This window comes from Neoarius graeffei, chromosome 3 (assembly GCF_027579695.1).
Source record: "Neoarius graeffei isolate fNeoGra1 chromosome 3, fNeoGra1.pri, whole genome shotgun sequence".
Classification (NCBI taxonomy): Eukaryota; Metazoa; Chordata; class Actinopteri; order Siluriformes; family Ariidae; genus Neoarius; species Neoarius graeffei.
The window spans coordinates 78,813,847-78,831,951 of NC_083571.1; the positions used below are offsets into that span (position 1 = coordinate 78,813,847).

At 41.9% G+C, this 18,105-nt stretch overlaps 1 protein-coding gene and 1 non-coding gene across 2 annotated transcripts in view; one reads left to right on the plus strand and one right to left on the minus strand.

The window, feature by feature from the left end:
• Positions 1–18,105, plus strand: part of scfd2 (sec1 family domain containing 2) — a 417,589-nt gene that overhangs the window by 262,727 nt on the left and 136,757 nt on the right. The window lies entirely within an intron of this gene.
• On the minus strand, positions 11,706–11,797 carry trnar-ucu (transfer RNA arginine (anticodon UCU)). Its single transcript is given in 2 exon segments — positions 11,706–11,741; positions 11,761–11,797. It is a non-coding gene; the product is annotated as a tRNA-Arg (tRNA).

Below are 18,105 nucleotides of genomic sequence, written 5' to 3' on the forward strand. Positions count from 1 at the left end.
AACACACGACTATCTGGAACATTGCTGGGATTAAAAAATGTTTTCTTCACCCGGGTCTTTCATCCTTCTTGCAGTGTGTGTGGAGGTGGGGGGGGTGTTGGTTAGACCCTGGATAGGCCTGGGTTTTATCTGGTGACGGATGGTTGAAGCACTTTATAGTGAGGCCTGCAAGTTGCGGTTGCTAATGGCATCTCTGAGTGCTTGTTTTTTTACTGCTTTGCTCCTCTGCCCTTCTTAAATTTACTTCTTCGTTTAAGTCCCTCAGTGACTGTTAGGACACCGACTTGAACCCTTTTTACCCTGTAACACCCCCCCCCGATTAGTGAGTTTGACGTCCACCACATCTCCCTGATTCCTGTAGCTTCCTTGGTCTTTTTTTTTTTCCCCGTCATTCCTTTCAGATTTCTTTTAATGCATGCTGTAAGTGTAAACTTTTCATAACATGTACGTCAGCGCTCTCAATTTTGATCCAAGTCTTGGGTTGTAACTAGCTGTACATGTGAAATAAGTCTCTGTGTGTGTGTGTGTGTGTGTGTGTGTGTGTGTGTGTGTGTGTTAGTCAGCGCTGGGCTCCAGATGGAAGGCCTCCCGTTGTTCGGCACTGGCCAGGCCATTTCCTGTTTGGAGGTCTGGTGTTAATCAAGGCCTGAGCCAGGGGGAATGGCCCCGCTGCTCTCGTCCTCCCCTGTTCCACACCCCCATCTTTACTACTAACTCTTTGGCCTTTTTTTTTTTTTTGGTCCTTATTCAGCACTGCCTCTGTATACCTTTTCTGTTTTTGTTTTCATCTTTTTTTTTTGTTTTGTCTGCCCCCCCCCCCCCCCCCCCCCGCACTGCTTTACCTCCTCCTAAAAGCATGTGCACTTTCTGTCGTATTTGTATTTCTGTCTCATCACTTCACCTTGTCCTCATCCCTTACTCCTTTTACCTTGTTTCTTTTGTCTTGGCACCTTTCTGAAGTATGGAATCAATTTTGTGCCAAAATGTTCATACAATACTTTTGAAATATCAAACAAAAACGACAAATCAAGATACAAAAAAAGTCAATTTTTTTTAGACTGGCAAACAAATTATTCGTGTAATCGTGCAAAATTTCAGTCTATTACTCTTCAGAAACCTTTTATTTTTGTTCCGCGTCTTTCTCAGTTTTGTCTGACGTAATTTATTTTGGTTGCGATTCCAGCTTTCTCGTTTGCGCTCCCTGACTTTTTGCTTGCAGTTTTGGCACAAACTTCCCGTGTGGGCGGGCCGTCCAGGAATGCATTCCCATTGGCTAACTTGTGTTTGACTGACAGCTACGCTCAGCCATTCCCTACTCGGATTCTGGCGGACTGTTTGACGAGTGACCGATCCATTGACGATAAACAAGGATCGAGTGGACTTCAGTGGCGACTATGATATTGAATTTGCCACTGAAGTCCACTCCATCCTTGTTTACCGTCAACGGATCGGTCACTCGTCAAACAGTCCGCCAGAATCCGAGTAGGGAATGGCTGAGCGTAGCTGTCAGTCAAACACAAGTTAGCCAATGGGAATGCATTCCTGGACGGCCCGCCCACACGGGAAGTTTGTGCCAAAACTGCAAGCAAAAAGTCAGGGAGCGCAAACGAGAAAGCTGGAATCGCAACCAAAATAAATTACGTCAAACAAAACTGAGAAAGACGCGGAACAAAAATAAAAGGTTTCTGAAGAGTAATAGACTGAAATTTTGCACGATTACACGAATAATTTGTTTGCCAGTCTAAAAAAATTGACTTTTTTTGTTTTTTTTGTATCTTGATTTGTCGTTTTTGTTTGATATTTCAAAAGTATTGTATGAACATTTTGGCACAAAATTGATTCCATACTGAAGCAGGTTATTAAATGCATTACTACTGTTCTTTTAATGGATTTAAGCTATTATAAGTTCAAACCTGGTCAGGATTACTGTCCGCCCTTTTTTGTCTCTTTCTCCAACCGATACGTTTTAATGTCTTTCTGCGCTCATAAAGATCTATTGGTGTTTCATTTCCGTCTAACGCTCAGACCTTTTACCGTTCGTGTTTTTACGTGTCTCTCTCTCTCGTTCTCTTTTCCCATCTCTCCGTTTCATCATCCCCTCTCTGTCTGTTTCTCTTTCATTCTTATCTTAGATGCAGCACATATATCCCTGGGAGAGACAGTGAGCTTTGCCTTTTGATGCTGAGAACTGCTTTCCATCAAGGGGACATGCTGTGTGAACTCACTCACTTCATACCTGTCTAAACTGTGTGTCTGTATAACGCACGGCTCTACCAGCAATCCCATGTGCTGTTATAAGATCGTCCTTATTCCCCCCTGTTTGCAACCATAGATATTCGATTTGTTGTCTCGAAATGACACTCTGGGCTCAGCAAGTTTGGCAGAGGTTTAGTGACCTATTGTTCATGCATTAGAATTATAGTTGCCTAAGATGTCCTTGTTTTTGTAATGACGTGATACAGTGATGCTCAGTTTGACCACGATTACATCAGAAGCTTATCGCCTTTTAGATTCAGGACGGACGCACAATAAATTGTAAAGCAGTTATGCCTTCTAATTAGGGCTGTCAATCGATTAAAAAAATTAACTAATTAATCACACAAATTTCTGTAATTAGTCGTGATTAATCTGTCAATAAATGAATTGCATTTTTCTACTTAAGACTGAATATTTATGTAAAATCATCAAATTAATGTAGAGTAAACACCGAGAAAGTATATTTAAATTCAAAAACCATTTTAATGGCTTAAGGTGCACATATGCACAGTGCAAATACAAAAAAGAAGGAGCAAAGATATTGTTGAAAGTTCAGAACATTGAACATTTTTCACTCCATAGACATAATTTACTTAGTCCTTCTTTACACTCAGCCAGTTACTGAGGCAGACCAGTTTGTTTACGTTGCGTCGCTCCTCGGTTTTAGGGTGTATTCAGACCAGGATAGTTCGATAGTTCACTTGCTTTGGTCCGAACCAAATGTTTTTTTTATTTTTTCATTTTGGTGCGGTTCACTTTCACACTGTACATTTTAGTAAGCGGACCAAAATCTGTCAACAAAGCCACGCCTCAATTATATTTTGACCCCAGAATAGTATCCAGGTCATCGTAATAGATGAATTTCTTTTTTGCGTCGCTAGTACCGCCACTTTTTGAAAGAATGTCCCTGATTTTAATGTAGGTCTGACGGAGTTTCTTCGCTTTTAGCCGACATTGTTCTGGGGAGCGCGTGAACCCCTTCTGCTTCATTTTCTCACTGAATACAGCAAACACGTCGGCATTTTTGTGTGTTCTCTCCAAAAGCTCAGATATGTGGACATCTGCCCAGATATCCACAAGGGTACGCGTTTCTTCCTCGGCCCACGTTTGCCCCCTACTCATTTTTTGTACTCGCCTACCACTGGTGACTGAACGACTGTTGTAAGGTTCCCTTGACAACCGAAACAGTGTTTGCACTTTGCGGTGGAGTGTCAAGACTCTGTTTCCCATAATGCTCGACAAACGACGGAAGCTCCTGAGGTACAAAAAAGCAAAACTGTCAGATTAGGTCCGGTCTGTTTTCACACCTCCAAAAGATTCGCACCAGGGTTCCTTTGGTCCGGACCGAGTCCGACCTTGCAGCTCGGTCTCGGTCCGCTTGTTTGGTCCGGACCAGAGTTCGGTGGTTTGTATTCAGACCAACCCAAAAGGTCCGGACCAAGGGAAATTTGGTTCGTTTGGTCCAGACCAAACAACGTAGGTGTGAATACGCCCTTACTCACAGTAAGTGCAAACGACTGCAGAGTCCAGTCTTGATCAATGAAATGCGCTGTGACGCCCAAATAATTATCGTTGTTGATAGACGTCCAATGGTCACCCGTGAGAGCGATGTGCTTTGCTTGCGCAAGCATGTTCATCTGCTGTACCCTCTCATCCTCATACAAAGTGTGTATTCTTGACACGATGGTTCCTCTCGAGGGTAAATTATAAGAGGTATCTCCCGATGCAACATGAATTACTTCTCTCAGTCCATCATCCTCTACTGTGCTAACTGGGCGGCAGTTTTTAACTATCCAAGTAACCAAGGAATTGGTTAACTTTTCACTTACAGGTTTCGTTATTCACCCACGAGTGCCACACTCCTGTAGTGTCGACTGGCGAGGTCCAGTGGAGGTAATTTCAGCAGGGTGTTTTGCTTTGAGGTGATACGCTAAAGACGTGTTACTTCTGTGGTAATTAAATTCGGCTGTGCAAATTGCCTTAGTTTTGTCCAACGAGCCGTCGGGCAACTTTTTAAAATGAAACTTTCGCCCTTATCCATCTTTCCGCCATAGACTCTCCTTTAGTTAGGATAGCTGTTTCTGCCCGATTTTCCCGCACATGTAACCAAAGGTTATGGGTCAGCCGCCACCGGAAGTAAACAAAACCACGTTAATTGCGTTAATTTTTTTTTTTTTAATGCATTAAATGTTTAAAATTAATCGCCAAAATTAACGCGTTAACTTTGACAGCACTACTTCTAATATATAGTGCTTTTTACAAAGGCCCATTTGGAAAGGTTCATACGTTTGGTTTATTATCTCCCGCCACGAAGTGCGCAGGGGGATATAGGAATGGACTCCGTCCATTCGTCTTTCCGTCCGTCCGTTTCGGTCTGGACAAGTTTTCTCAGAAACTACGTAAGCTACATCAGTGAAACTTTGCGTGCTCGTATTACTGTTCATGATCTAAGTTGAGTTTGAAAATCATTTACGAGAAATTATTATTTTCAGACTTATGGCCCTTGATTTATGTTATTGGACTTCGTACAAGTGGACTCAATCTAGACAAGTTTTCTCAGAAACTACACAAGCTACATCAATGAAACTTTGCATGCTCATCCTACTGACAAAAGCTGGGTAGTATTTTATGAAGGTGTCATAGCACTTACGACATCATAAGTCAATATTAAAGCAATGGGCATCTAAGGGCGTAAGTGTTAAGAGGTCTTCATAAAATGCTCGTGGCGGGGGATAGTGATGACCGTGTCTTCTTGTTTGGTTTGGTTTGGTTTGGTTTGGTTTCACAATGTGCATCATTAAAGGAACCAAGGAGCATGTATGGCAGAAAGTGTACAGTACATGTAAAACTCATTTCATTAATTAATCACAAGTTCAGTGATTGTATCCAGGTATAGAAAAGTGAGTGCCTGCATGAAATAAACAATTAGACAATTCTATAAATCACTAGCTTGAAATTTTACGTATTGTATCCGGCTTTTGTTTTCTTTTTTTGTTTGTTTGTTCATTGCTCCAAATATCTAGAACACATCACATTTCTGCAGTGCTCCAGCTCTGTCCTTTGGCTCAGTTGGAGCCTTGTGGGTCACTCTGTCAGATCAGATCACGTCTCCAAAAATATACTTACCTAGAACCCAAAATACACAGCATATTTGGTTCACTGACAACTATTGAGTTGATTTAGGCTCTTAAACGCTTTTGCAGACCGTTGGAACTGGACCAAGGCACTTGGCAGTTGATTTGGCCTGCACCCAGGTGTTCTGTGTCTTTCTTTCCAAGGCTCATATAGACCATTCCTCAGCTTTACCTTTTATCCCACTCTCACCTACGCCAGTCTAGATACTTCCACGGTAGCAGCAACTCTCCTATCCTGAATACCCTTACATATTCCCCCATATTTGCATCTTTTGACCCTTTCCCAATACCCAATTCTGTCAACCCACAGTACCATAAACTCATGTGAACTGTTTTTACTCTTTGCCAGCCATAGGCACTTAGATAGGAGCACAGCCTCAGCAAACCCCCTTTAGCCCCTTCTGTAGTACGTTATACCGACCGAAACCCTTCATTGGATAGTATCCTACACCAGTGCTCCCCAACCCTGGTCCTACTATGTGAATCAATTGTAGCAGACCCTTCCTGAGTCAACATGGTGTGTTGGGGCAGGAATACACACATTACATTAGTTATTTATATATATAAAATTAGTAAGAATTGTATTTCATGGAGTCCATGATGCAGTGTACCCAAACAAGGTTTCAAGGCCTTTGGAGGAAAAACAGACCCAAAACATCACAGACCCATATTTTACATTTGGGATCAGGCTTTTTTCATTAAAGCCATCTTTTTTTACACCAAACCCACTTTGAGTGTTTGCTGCCAAAAAGCTTCATTTTTGTTCCATCAGACCATAGAATACAGTTCCAGTCACAGTTGTAGTAGCGTTTCACAAACTTCAGGAGCTTACGTTTGTGGTTAACTGACAGAAAAGGCTTGTTTCTGGCAGACCTTCCAAACAATCTGTTGGCATGGAGGTGGCGTCTGATGGTGGTTTTGGAGACTTGGAAACCCCAAGATTTTACTTTTTCTTGTAATTCACCAACAGTGATCCTTGGGGATTTCTTTGCCTCGCTTACCCCCCTCTTCACTGTACGTGGGGGCAAAATAAACTTGGGGCCTCTTCCAGGCAAGTGTGTAACAGTTCCAGTTGGTGTCCACTTTTTTTTATTATTACCCTGACAGTAGAAATGGACATTTTCAGGCGAATATATATATATATATATATATATATATATATATATATATATATATATATATATATATATATATATGAGTGATTCCACGCTTATGGGTACTGAAATGGGGACATGAACTTATTTTTAAAAATTCACCTAAAACCATTTCTTTTTTTTACCATCAGGTCAGAAAACATGTAATCTTTAATGAATGATATGTTAAAAGATAACTTTAATTTTCTGAGATGTAATAAAAACATATTTATATGCCAAAGTCAGAACGTAACAGAAGTGTTGTGGACATATATATTCTCAATTTTAACAATGTAGAATTACTTTTTGAAACATAGGAAGGTGATGTTTTAGCAAATATAATGAATAAACATGTGTAGTAGAATAAACATACACATTCTTTCAATAAGATTAACATGGTATATAGCTAGATTGTAATTAATTTGTAACAGACGCGAGATGGACAATCGTAACAGAAGTAATGTAACAGACATCATTTTGGAACTCATAGGCTTGACTTTGGCATATAAATATGTTTTTATTACATCTCAGAAAATTAAAGTTATCTTTTAACATATCATTCATTAAAGATTACATGTTTTGTGACCTGATGGTAAAAAAAGAAATGGTTTTAGGTGAATAAGTTCATGTCCCCATTTCAGTACCCATAAGCATGGAATCACTCATATATATATATATATATATATATATATATATATATATATATATATATATATATATATATATATACATGTGTATATGTATATATATATATATATATATATATATATATATATATATATATGTATATATATATATATATATATATATATATATATATATATATATAATAACCAGGTCAACACATTTCTCCAGCATTTGGTTTGTGTTTTCTCTTATTTTTCCCATGTTGATATTGAGGGAATTTGGCCTCTGTGTCACCTCATATTTGTTCCCCAGTTAATCAGGAAGTCATGGATTACAGTTTGAAAGTTCCTACACACTCCAATCAACTCAAACATGTACAATTTAAAGGGGAAACAGGCTTCAGTTCCATTGTGTTCACTCTCATTTCCAGGGGTGCCAATAATAGTGGCACATGTGTTTTTGTTGAAAATAATTATTTCTTGATGAGGGATTTGTTTTTCTCTGAATAAATGTATTTCAGTTAAAGGTTGAAGTTTTCTCATTTCTCTGTGAGATGAAGCTACTTCACCAAAACATTTTTATTCATCTTTACAAGGGGTGCCAATAATCATGGAAGGCACTGTGTATATGTGTGTTTTTATATATATACATGCATAGATAGAGAGAGAGAGAGAGAGAGAGAGAGAGAGAGGACGTGGTTGCGCGAAGCTATGAAGTTTATCTTTGAGTGGTGAACGTGTATATCACGAGTGAGCAGAGTGAAAACATTTTCAACACAAGAAGATAAACGTCATATCTTCGCGCCACTGTGTACTGCTCTTTATATTATATGAACAGAGCCACAAAAAAAAAAATATGCAAGTTAATCAAAAGAATTGTAACTTTGAACCAGTTCAACATTTTGACAATGCACGTCTAGTCAGCGGGAAAACACCGGGAGTGACGTCATCGAAGTGAAATATCGGGAATTATTATATTTACAGGACAATTTTTACATGGAATAAAAACATGTATTCCAGGGTTCTAACTAGACCAACATATCAGTGTGGTGACACCAGTCATAACGGCTGGGGGTTCAGGGTCCGCCTTAGGCCCTGAAATCTCATGGGTTCTACGGTACATGCTCGGAGATGCATTCTAGTGCGTTTCCTGGCACTTGCAGGCCTAATGAGATTTTTTTTTTTTGCCAAAAGTTGCTGTGATTGTTTTTGATTGAAGACTTTATTATAATTAATATTCAACTACTGTATATTGGTGACATATTTATGGAATAAGAATAAAACAACCAATTGACGTTCACCAAGTGTCAACTTTATTTTCAGCTTCAGCCATTCAATTACAATACATCCAGGTCTAACTCGGGGACCAGAACGTATTATGTACATGGCGCATAAGCGCCTCTTAACATGGATGGCGCTTTACCGCAAACACAGCATAAGGAAGGAGGTAAAGTGGACTAGCATGATCAGTAACAATCTCTACACAGAGCTACTCGGGCAGCTATGCACTGGGCGCTTATGTAGACGGGGAGTGGAGGATGTCCGAATGTAGAACATTCACATGGTGGCGCGTCGTCACCACTGCATAGGGATAACAAGAGAAAATTAAACAAAAGACCACATTTCAAGATTGATAAGTCTTTTTATTAATGTAGCAGCAACTTTTACAGGCATATCGGCAATATTGTGGGTGTAGTGGTAAGGAAACATTGCGTAGTGGCCCGATACGCTGAAAAGGCCTAGTTAGAACCCTGGTATTCTATTCCCTTCTGGTGGGTTTCATTCATTTGGTTTGATAGCATGCAATATTGTTAGCATATCAATTATCCTGCTTGTATTACGTCACTCTACCCAATGGAGAATGAGCACCGAATCAAGACAATGTGATGTCACGCGTCGGAGCTGATGCGAATATCCAATACGAGAGTTTTCTGCTGCGCATGCGCACGAGCATTTCTTTGTTCGCTGGGAAAGAGAAAGACACGTTGAACACCTGAAAGGCTACCAAAACTTCATTAGATATTCTTCACGCATATTTACAAGAGAAAAACATACCAACGGACATCAAAAAACTCGTCTTTTACTTGTTCAGTATCATGCTAGCTGAATGGGATATATCTGATATGTCACTCCGATCCACAATGTATTTTGCATGAAAAATGCGAGTTTTTCAACAGGAGAAAATAAACGTAATATCTTCAAGCCAATGTGTAATTTTCTTTTTATTATATAGACACATTCACAAACATCTCATCTCATCTCATTATCTCTAGCCGCTTTATCCTGTTCTACAGGGTCGCAGGCAAGCTGGAGCCTATCCCAGCTGACTACGGGCGAAAGGCAGGGTACACCCTGGACAAGTCGCCAGGTCATCACAGGGCTGACACATAGACACAGACAACCATTCACACTCACATTCACACCTACGGTCAATTTAGAGTCACCAGTTAACCTACCCTGCATGTCTTTGGACTGTGGGGGAAACCGGAGCACCCGGAGGAAACCCACGCGGACACGGGGAGAACATGCAAACTCCGCACAGAAAGGCCCTCGCCGGCCACGGGGCTCCAACCCGGACCTTCATGCTGTGAGACGACAGCGCTAACCACTACACCACCGTGCCGCCCTATTCACAAACATAAAGTACCCAAATTTATCAAAACCATTCATCAATTTCTTCATGAATGATTGACATACAATGATTTATGTCACGGTTTTGGGTCTCCATGTCTTGGATGTAGGATGTATGAAAAATATGAGTGGCGTATTTCCCAGTAAAACACTTTGTTTCCATATTATAGGCACACACATACACGTGTATACTTCAGGACCAGGCTTGGAACCACTGTCCTCAACCAACACAAACCTTTCGAGATCCTTCAGGAGTACTCCTGACCTACTTAGAGCCCTATTAGACCTTTTCATCTTGCCCTAGGTTCAAGTATGTTATTATAGACAGGCCCATAGTACTCAGGTTATCATATTTTATACCTATAGATCTGTGCAGACATTTGCCATACAAGTGTGGTCTATTTCATTTGCTTCCTTTTCAGATCCTCTGAACCCAATAGAGCTGCCAAACACTGCCCTCTGTGCACCAGCCGTCCATACACCTTTCTCATACTGTATAGCCAGTTGTGTTGTGCAAAATACTATGACGGAGGGGCCATTTGGCACAAAACCATTTCTTTCTTTCAAGCACATTGTTGGGGAAATAAGTGAAAGTTCAAGCATGAATGTGTGCTTGAATTAAGTGTGCGTTTATGGATGCTGCAGCGATTGTGGGCTATCTTTGCTGCCATCAAAGGAAGTATTTCCGCAATCACAGCATGGAAGTCTGGAAAAAGGTTTGTAGTACCCGAAATATTCTTACCTTTAACTCTGATCAGAATGTGCTTTTCTTCTTCTCGCTAATATTCACAGTCCAACTATGTCAAAGCATTTCGGTTGGGTCCCCCCCCCCCGTTCCTTACCCCCACCACAGGGGCCTTTAAGAAGATCTTTAAAAATCATTCAGTACTGAAATATGTTGCTTGCATAAGTATTCAACCCTTTCAGACCAGTGCTTGGTAGAGTCACCTTTTGGGGTAAGTTCTGACCAGCATGTTGTTTGGGAATGCTTTTCTCCCATTCTTCCTGGCAGATTCACTCTAGGTTCTTCAGGTTGGTCAGGATACACTCGTGGACCGCAGTTTTCAAACAGTGCTATAGATTCTTGATTGGATTGAGATCTGGACTTTATTTGGGCATTGTACAACATTCACATTTTTATTGTTCAGCTTCTCCTGCATTGCTTTGGCCTTGTGGTTTGGACTATTGTCCTGCTGAAAGGCAAATTGTCTCCCAAGCTTTTGTATTTTAGCAAACTGAAGCAGGTCCTTCAGTTTTAACAAGATTCCCAGTCCCCACTGAGGGAAGATCCCCACAATAAGATGCTGCCACCCCGTACTTCACTGTTGGGATGGTGTTTGTCGAGGACTGGGTGGTGTTAGGTTTGTAGCATTTTGAATTTTGGGAAAAAGCTCCATTTTTGGCTCCTCTTACCATAAAACCTTATCCCACATCTTAGCTAGGTCACTCTGATGCTTTCTGGTTGTGCTTTCATGTGGTTTTTCTTCAGTAATGGCTTCATTCTAGCCATCCCCTATACAGGCCAGTTGTATGCAGAGAAAGAAAAGAAAGAAAGCACAACTTTATTCATTACACACTTGTGAAATTTCCTCTCTGCATTTAACCCATCTGAAGCAGTGAACACACACGTGAGCAATGAGCATACACACATACCCAGAGCAGTGGGCAGCCATGCTAACAGCGCCCAGGGAGCAGTTGGGAGTTAGGTTCCTCACTCAAGGGCACCTCAGCCCAAGGCTATCCCATGTTAACATAACCGCATGTCTTTTGGATTGTGGGGGAAACCGGAGCACTCCACGCAGACATGGGGAGAACATGCAAACTCCACACAGAAAGGCCCTTGCCGGCCGCTGGGTTCGAACCCAGAACCTTCTTGCTGTGAGGTGACCATGCTAACCACCACACCACCGTGCCGCCCAAAATTTCGACTCCGGTGGGACTCGAACCCACAACCTTTGAATCACTTCTCCAGTGTTTGACTAGAAGTCCAATGCGCTATCCATTGCGCCACAGAGCCACCACAGTGCTTGACATGATTGACTGATGCACCGTCACTCCAGTCTTAGCTAAAGACCTCTGTAGTTACTTCAAAGTGGTTGTTGGCCTCTCTGTGGCTTCCCTCACCGGTCCCCTTCTTGCTCTGAGTTTTGAGTTATGGTCTTGTCTCGGCAGTGTCTGTCTGGATGACAGTTTCAATTTGTGATCCAAGTTGATCCAACAGGGCAAACTTGAATATCCAAGCACTTGAATATTATTTTGTAGCAATTCCTATCTTGTGCATGTCTATAACTTTATCTCTAATTTACTTAAATGAGTTTTGGTCTGGGCGGCACGGTGGTGTAGTGGTTAGTGCTGTCGCCTCACAGCAAGGAGGTCCGGGTTCGAGCCCCGTGGCCAGCGAGGGCCTTTCTGTGCGGAGTTTGCATGTTCTCCCCGTGTCCGTGTGGGTTTCCTCTGGGTGCTCCGGTTTCCCCCACAGTCCAAAGACATGCAGGTTAGGTTAACTGGTGACTCTAAATTGGCCGTAGGTGTGAATGTGAGTGTGAATGGTTGTCTGTGTCTATGTGTCGGCCCTGTGATGACCTGGCGACTTGTCCAGGGTGTACCCCACCTTTCGCCCGTAGTCAGCTGGGATAGGCTCCAGCTTGCCTGTGACCCTGTAGAACAGGATAAAGCGGCTAGAGATAATGAGATGAGATGACATTTTTGGTCTGAAGTTTAACAGCTTCCTGTAGGTGCTAAAGAAGGCAACTGGACTTGCTTGAAATTCATGAAGACGTTTCACCTCTCATCCAAAAGGCTTCTTCAGTTCTGTCTGACTAGTGGGGAGTTCCAGGTATTTATCCTCTAGTGGACCAAAAGCAACCCTAAGGAGAGTCATTGAGATCACATGGGTCGTTGACCCTCTCAGTCATCCTGTAGGTGTTAGGGTCACTGGAGGCCGGGTGTGAACGGTGTTGGCAGCCTAGAGGGTTGTTAGGGTGATCTGTAAGTTGTTGGCTCTCTCTGCCATCATGTGAGTCCTTGAAGTCAACTGAGTCTTGGTGTGGATGTGTACTCGGTTTTCTTGGAAGTGTGCCAAGGGCTGCATTGTAGGTGGCTGATAAGTGGTGTCTCAGACCACCTCTTCTGTTCAGTGATGGTTGTTCGAGGTTGACGAAGATGGCTTCTTTTACTCCTCTTTCAAACCACCATTCTGCGTACATTGCAGTCCTGAAACAAGTGTCCTTTGTTATTGAGGTGAAGATAGACTGCAGAGTCCTGGCCTGAGGAACTGGCTCTCCTGTGTTGAGCCATGCACTTGTGAAACCGTTGTTTCGCTTCCCCAGTGTATAGGTCCGTGCATTCCTCATTGCACTGAATTGCGTACACTACGTTGTCCTATTTGTGTCAACGCAAGAACATTGTCATTCCCTACATTTCTGGACTATCCGAGAAACTCAGGATGATCTTCTACAAACACAACATCCCTGTACACTTCAGACCCAGTAACACTCTGAGGCAGAAATTGGTCCACCCTAAGGACAGGATACCCAGACACAAACAGGACAACATAGTGTATGATACAGAAATACTAAATACAAATCTGGTCATTGTCATCACTTTAGCTAAAACGATTTTCCAGCTGTGGAATGAAACAAATTCCACCACAAGAAGAAATCAGATGACTGCTGTTCACTGGTTTGCCACTATAAATGGTCTTTAACACGTTCTCTCTTCCCCGATTATCTGCCTGTCACAGTTTACTGATGACGCTTGCCATAGCTGAGCCGGCGTGTGATGCATGCGTATAAATGTTCTGCCAATTCCAACCCGACATCCCTGACTTGTTGCTGAGTGCATTATTAGTGTTCAATGTATTTCAAGGTGACTCCAAGAAGCACAGGAATATCGTATAAAAGAGGGTCAGTGATGATGATTTTTTTTTTCCCACAGAATAATTCAATACACTGTAGCTTTAAGCTTTTATAACCTTGTGAAAGAAGATTGGAAAATAATCAAATGTCAGCCTCGTACAAGTGGGAACAAGGGAAGAAAAAGTGTTTCAGAGGGATTGAATCATGAGCAATGAAAAGATTTTTGTAGGAATGATAAAAAGTCAGTGGAAAGGGGCCGAGAGGGAAAAACAGTTATAAGTTACAAGGGATTAATAATATCATGGTATTTTAAACAAAATGAAATTTAATTTCGCACCTTTTTCTCAAACCCTCCAGCGAGTGTCTGGAACTTTCTGGAAGTCATAGTAAAGGTGTCTTAAAGTGAGTTAAGATGGTGGTTATTTGATTTTATTCGGGTTATTACACTGTTACCTAGTACACCTCTGAGAATCCCAGCCGCCTTGTCCTTCACTTCGTCCTCTTTCTGTTCCAGCTTTCAGCCGATCGTTAGAAATAGAACTACTTCACGTTTCAATCTTAAAAATATTGTCAAGCTCGCACTGAGACTTTGGAAGGTGAAGCCGTCTTTTCCATTAATGTATGCAGTGAGTTCTTCTTCTTCTTTTTTTTTGAACAGGCATTCCTGTCTTTTTCTTCTTACTGGATGTTCCTTTTACTTTACTACTTTAGATCAAAATGATTTGCGCGGTGTCCGAAATCCCTCACTACTCACTACATAATGGACTATATAGTGAGTTCACCATTTTGTAGTGCCGTCTGAATGTACAGTATATCACAGCCTATATAGTGGACTCATAGTATCCCACAATGCACCATGAAAAGTAGTGGACAACTGATGATCACTAACCAAGCAACATATACCATCATGCATTGTGGTTGCGCTGAAAGAAAAAAAAAAGTGTGTTAAGGATTGAATGGACGGAGGAAGAAACACAATATATACGGACATTCAAGTACCATTAAAAATAGTAAGGGAATAGAAAATAAGCTAAAATAGAATAAGACGGATAAAATACAGGAATAAAAGTTACAGCGCAAGGCGAGGAGTTAATTAAAAGCCTCAAATTTGATTTAATAAAAGGCAGCGGCAAAGAAGAAAGTATTCAGCCTTGATTTAAAAGAACTGAAAGATGCAGCAGACACAAAGTACTTTGTATTGATTAATGCGGGAAATACGCTCAGTATAATATGGATTTATCACAGAAATACTGTACATGCACATATTTATTATTTTGAAAACCCACCAGCTGACTGATCCGGGACGTTTTAATTGTGTGACAGTAATGACATGACGTAAATAACGGCACGGCGGAGTAGTGTCCGAAAAATTTTTTTCATTTTACCAATGAGCTCGCTATATAGTCCTCTATATAGTAATTCCCTAGGTAGGGAGTAGTGAATGAGTGAGTGATTTCGGACACAGCTTTGGTTTTCACCTATTGCAAGAGTTTATTTAAAAAAAAAAAAAACTTATATGCAAGCATTTTTGCCCTGCTCTTAAAGGGTGCCAGTAATTTCCAGAGTTGCCTGTAAGCTCATATAGTTGTTTTTTTTTCCCCCCTTACATCTGTGACTCAGGTGTGAATTCATGCTTCCTGCATGAACGCAATGCTCAAGAAGCCGCACAGTCATGAACAACTTGGAAGCACAAGCTACAGTACATACACACTTCATACACACTCATCCTCTCTCTCCCATCTGATGTGCATTTTTTTTTTTTAAATGTCCTTGTAATTAAGATACTTAAGGGCTCCTCAACTCACAGTTCCTACTCAGGAGCTCAGGAATGATGTCATACCAACATGCATCAGCATTAAAGTGCATATCACGGGTAAATTCAGGAGCGAGATCAATGTAATTCTCCGATTTTATATTAAACTTTGGTCAAATATCTGTCACATTCTGCATTCTGTGCAATTTGTTTACCTTGCGCAATACCAGAAAAATTCAGTTGAAATCAAGCCATTTGAGGCGAATTGGTCCGCCTCTGAAAAAACTTTGCATTTGGATTTCCCGGGAAACGTTGATTTTCGTGACGTAGCGTGTAGGACACCTCCCTCTGAATCCTACGTCAGCGCTGGTTTGTTTATGAGAAAACGACCTGGTGGTTTTCTGCAAATTTCTTCACCGTTATCGTGTAATTATTAAAATGGTTAACAGATGTATCGTAGGAGGGTGTAGCAACACCAATCTTGATGGGATTAGTACTCATCGTTTTCCAAAAGACCGGACAATGAGAGAGAAATGGGAGCGCTTGGTCTACACGGGCTGTGCACTGAAACCGTGCAAAGCTCTCGCAGCCTGCTGGCGCTTCCGCAGGTAACGTCACGAATCTGGCTCCAGACTCCCTTGGGATTTTTCCAGACGCGTTCTATTTTTTTTTTCTGCTGTAGACAGATGGCCTTGTGCAAAATGACCCTTCTGGATGAGTGTGTAAAGGGACATGCTTTCATATTAAAAAGAAATGAAATTGGTCCGGAATATGCTCTTTAACCCCAGTAGCACTTCTTACCTTTAAATGAGTTACACTGTACTATAAGCCTCGGCCACGACCAGCCGTACGTGCTCCTACGGCCGGTCTACGTGCAAAAAACGCAAGAAACGCACGGAGGGCGCGCGTGTGACGTGCTGATTTTCGAGCCGCAGACCGGCCGCAGAGGTTCTCTGTCATGTCAAACAAACTCTACGGGCGCTTACGTTTTTTTCAGGTTGCAAGACAAACTTACGGCCAACGTGCGTCTTTCTCCATGAACAAAAAAAACGCAGCGATTTGGGAAACGCCAAAAATCGCACTGCCAAAAAATCGTACGTCCGGTTGTGACCTAGGCTATATACAAGTAACCAGTTAGCTACAGGACTGAACAAAAGACGAACATGGAGGCAGCTGTGAGGTTTTCTTTTCGTCTCCACTTTGTAGCTTGAACGCACGGATGTCATTCGAAAAGAACGTAATTCCGAGATACTTCTGAACTAAGCTGAACACGGTACGGTTTTCACCATGCGCTCAAGTGCAGTGCCTTTTTTATTCTTCCCCTCGTATCACTTACTGTACGGTACACTGTTATCATTTCAAATGTCTGCAATTTGACTTATTACCAAATCACAGAGCTTGCTTCTTTTTTTTCCTTTTTTTTAAAGTCTGCTGGACTTCTTTGCTGCTCCACTAAGAAAAACAGTGTGTATCGCAGAACAATCACCTAAAATAACATTCTCAAGGCACAACAGTGTATTAAAGTTGCTACACGATCCATTTTCACAAACATGCTGCCGTCAGGAAAACCAGAAAGCCTGACTGCAGGGAAAGCCGAGAATGTAAAATAGTTCTATTGAACCAGTGTGAGCCTCATAGTTTCAGATAATACATCAGATATTGTTCTGGCTTCGGGTGAACTATCCAGTCCAAGCCGATTTCCCAGCGTGTCGAAGCGTACAGTAAGTGTTGGTGATAGATCTGTGTGTATGAGAGAGAGAGAGAGAGAGAGAGAGCATGCATGAAGCAAGTGTCTTCAGAACAGGAAGAGCTGACTGATAAAAGAACCAGACATTACTGAGAACTTCCTTCTGTGATAATTTTCTCTCTTCATCTCCTCCTCTCTGTTCTTTCTCATATGGAACACAATAATGTAAATAATTACTCTTTTTCCTGAAGGCGAATCATATCACTGATGTGTTTTCTCAGAAATGTGAATCAGAACCTCACCAGAAGTGAGTGTGCTTTCTCAAACAGACACACATGTGCGCGCCACACCGGCTTTTTTCCCATGCCTCCAGCAAGGTCAGTATGGTTTCACAGATCAGATACAAACATTTCTCCGACCTCCACCCCTCTCCTTTACTAATGCAATCCAGGAGCGTTCTGTATTTTTCTTTCGAATGCATACACACACACGCGCACATGTAGCAAGATACACACACGCACACGCCCTCGGAGGAGTGTGCGGACCAAAGGTTAATCATGTATTTTCATCAGTCCAACTATAGTGCTGTCTGTCTGTTGGTCCTCCCCATGTGTGTGTAAAGTCGTGTGTGTGTGTTTCAAAGTTTGTCCGCTTTCCATGTGGTTGTGATATTTTTGTATTTCTCCCAGAAAACCAAAAATGTTTTCTCAGCATAAATTGTTGCTCTTATGGCCCTTTTCCACTACCCTTTTTCAGCTCACTTCAGCTCGCTTCAGCCCGACACGGCTCGCGTTTCGACCATCTAAGAACAGCACGACTCAGCTCGCTTCAGCCCTGCTCAGCCCCCAAAACTCGCATGGTTTTGGAGTGGGGCTGAAGGGAGCCAAACCAAGCTGAGTGAGGCTGGGGGCGTGAGCAGACACTCCCCTGTGCACTGATTGGTGAGGAGGAGTGTCCTCACACGCCCCGCGAGCACTTTGGGATCTGTAAACACCGTAAACCCGGAAGAAGGAGAATTACGAATTACG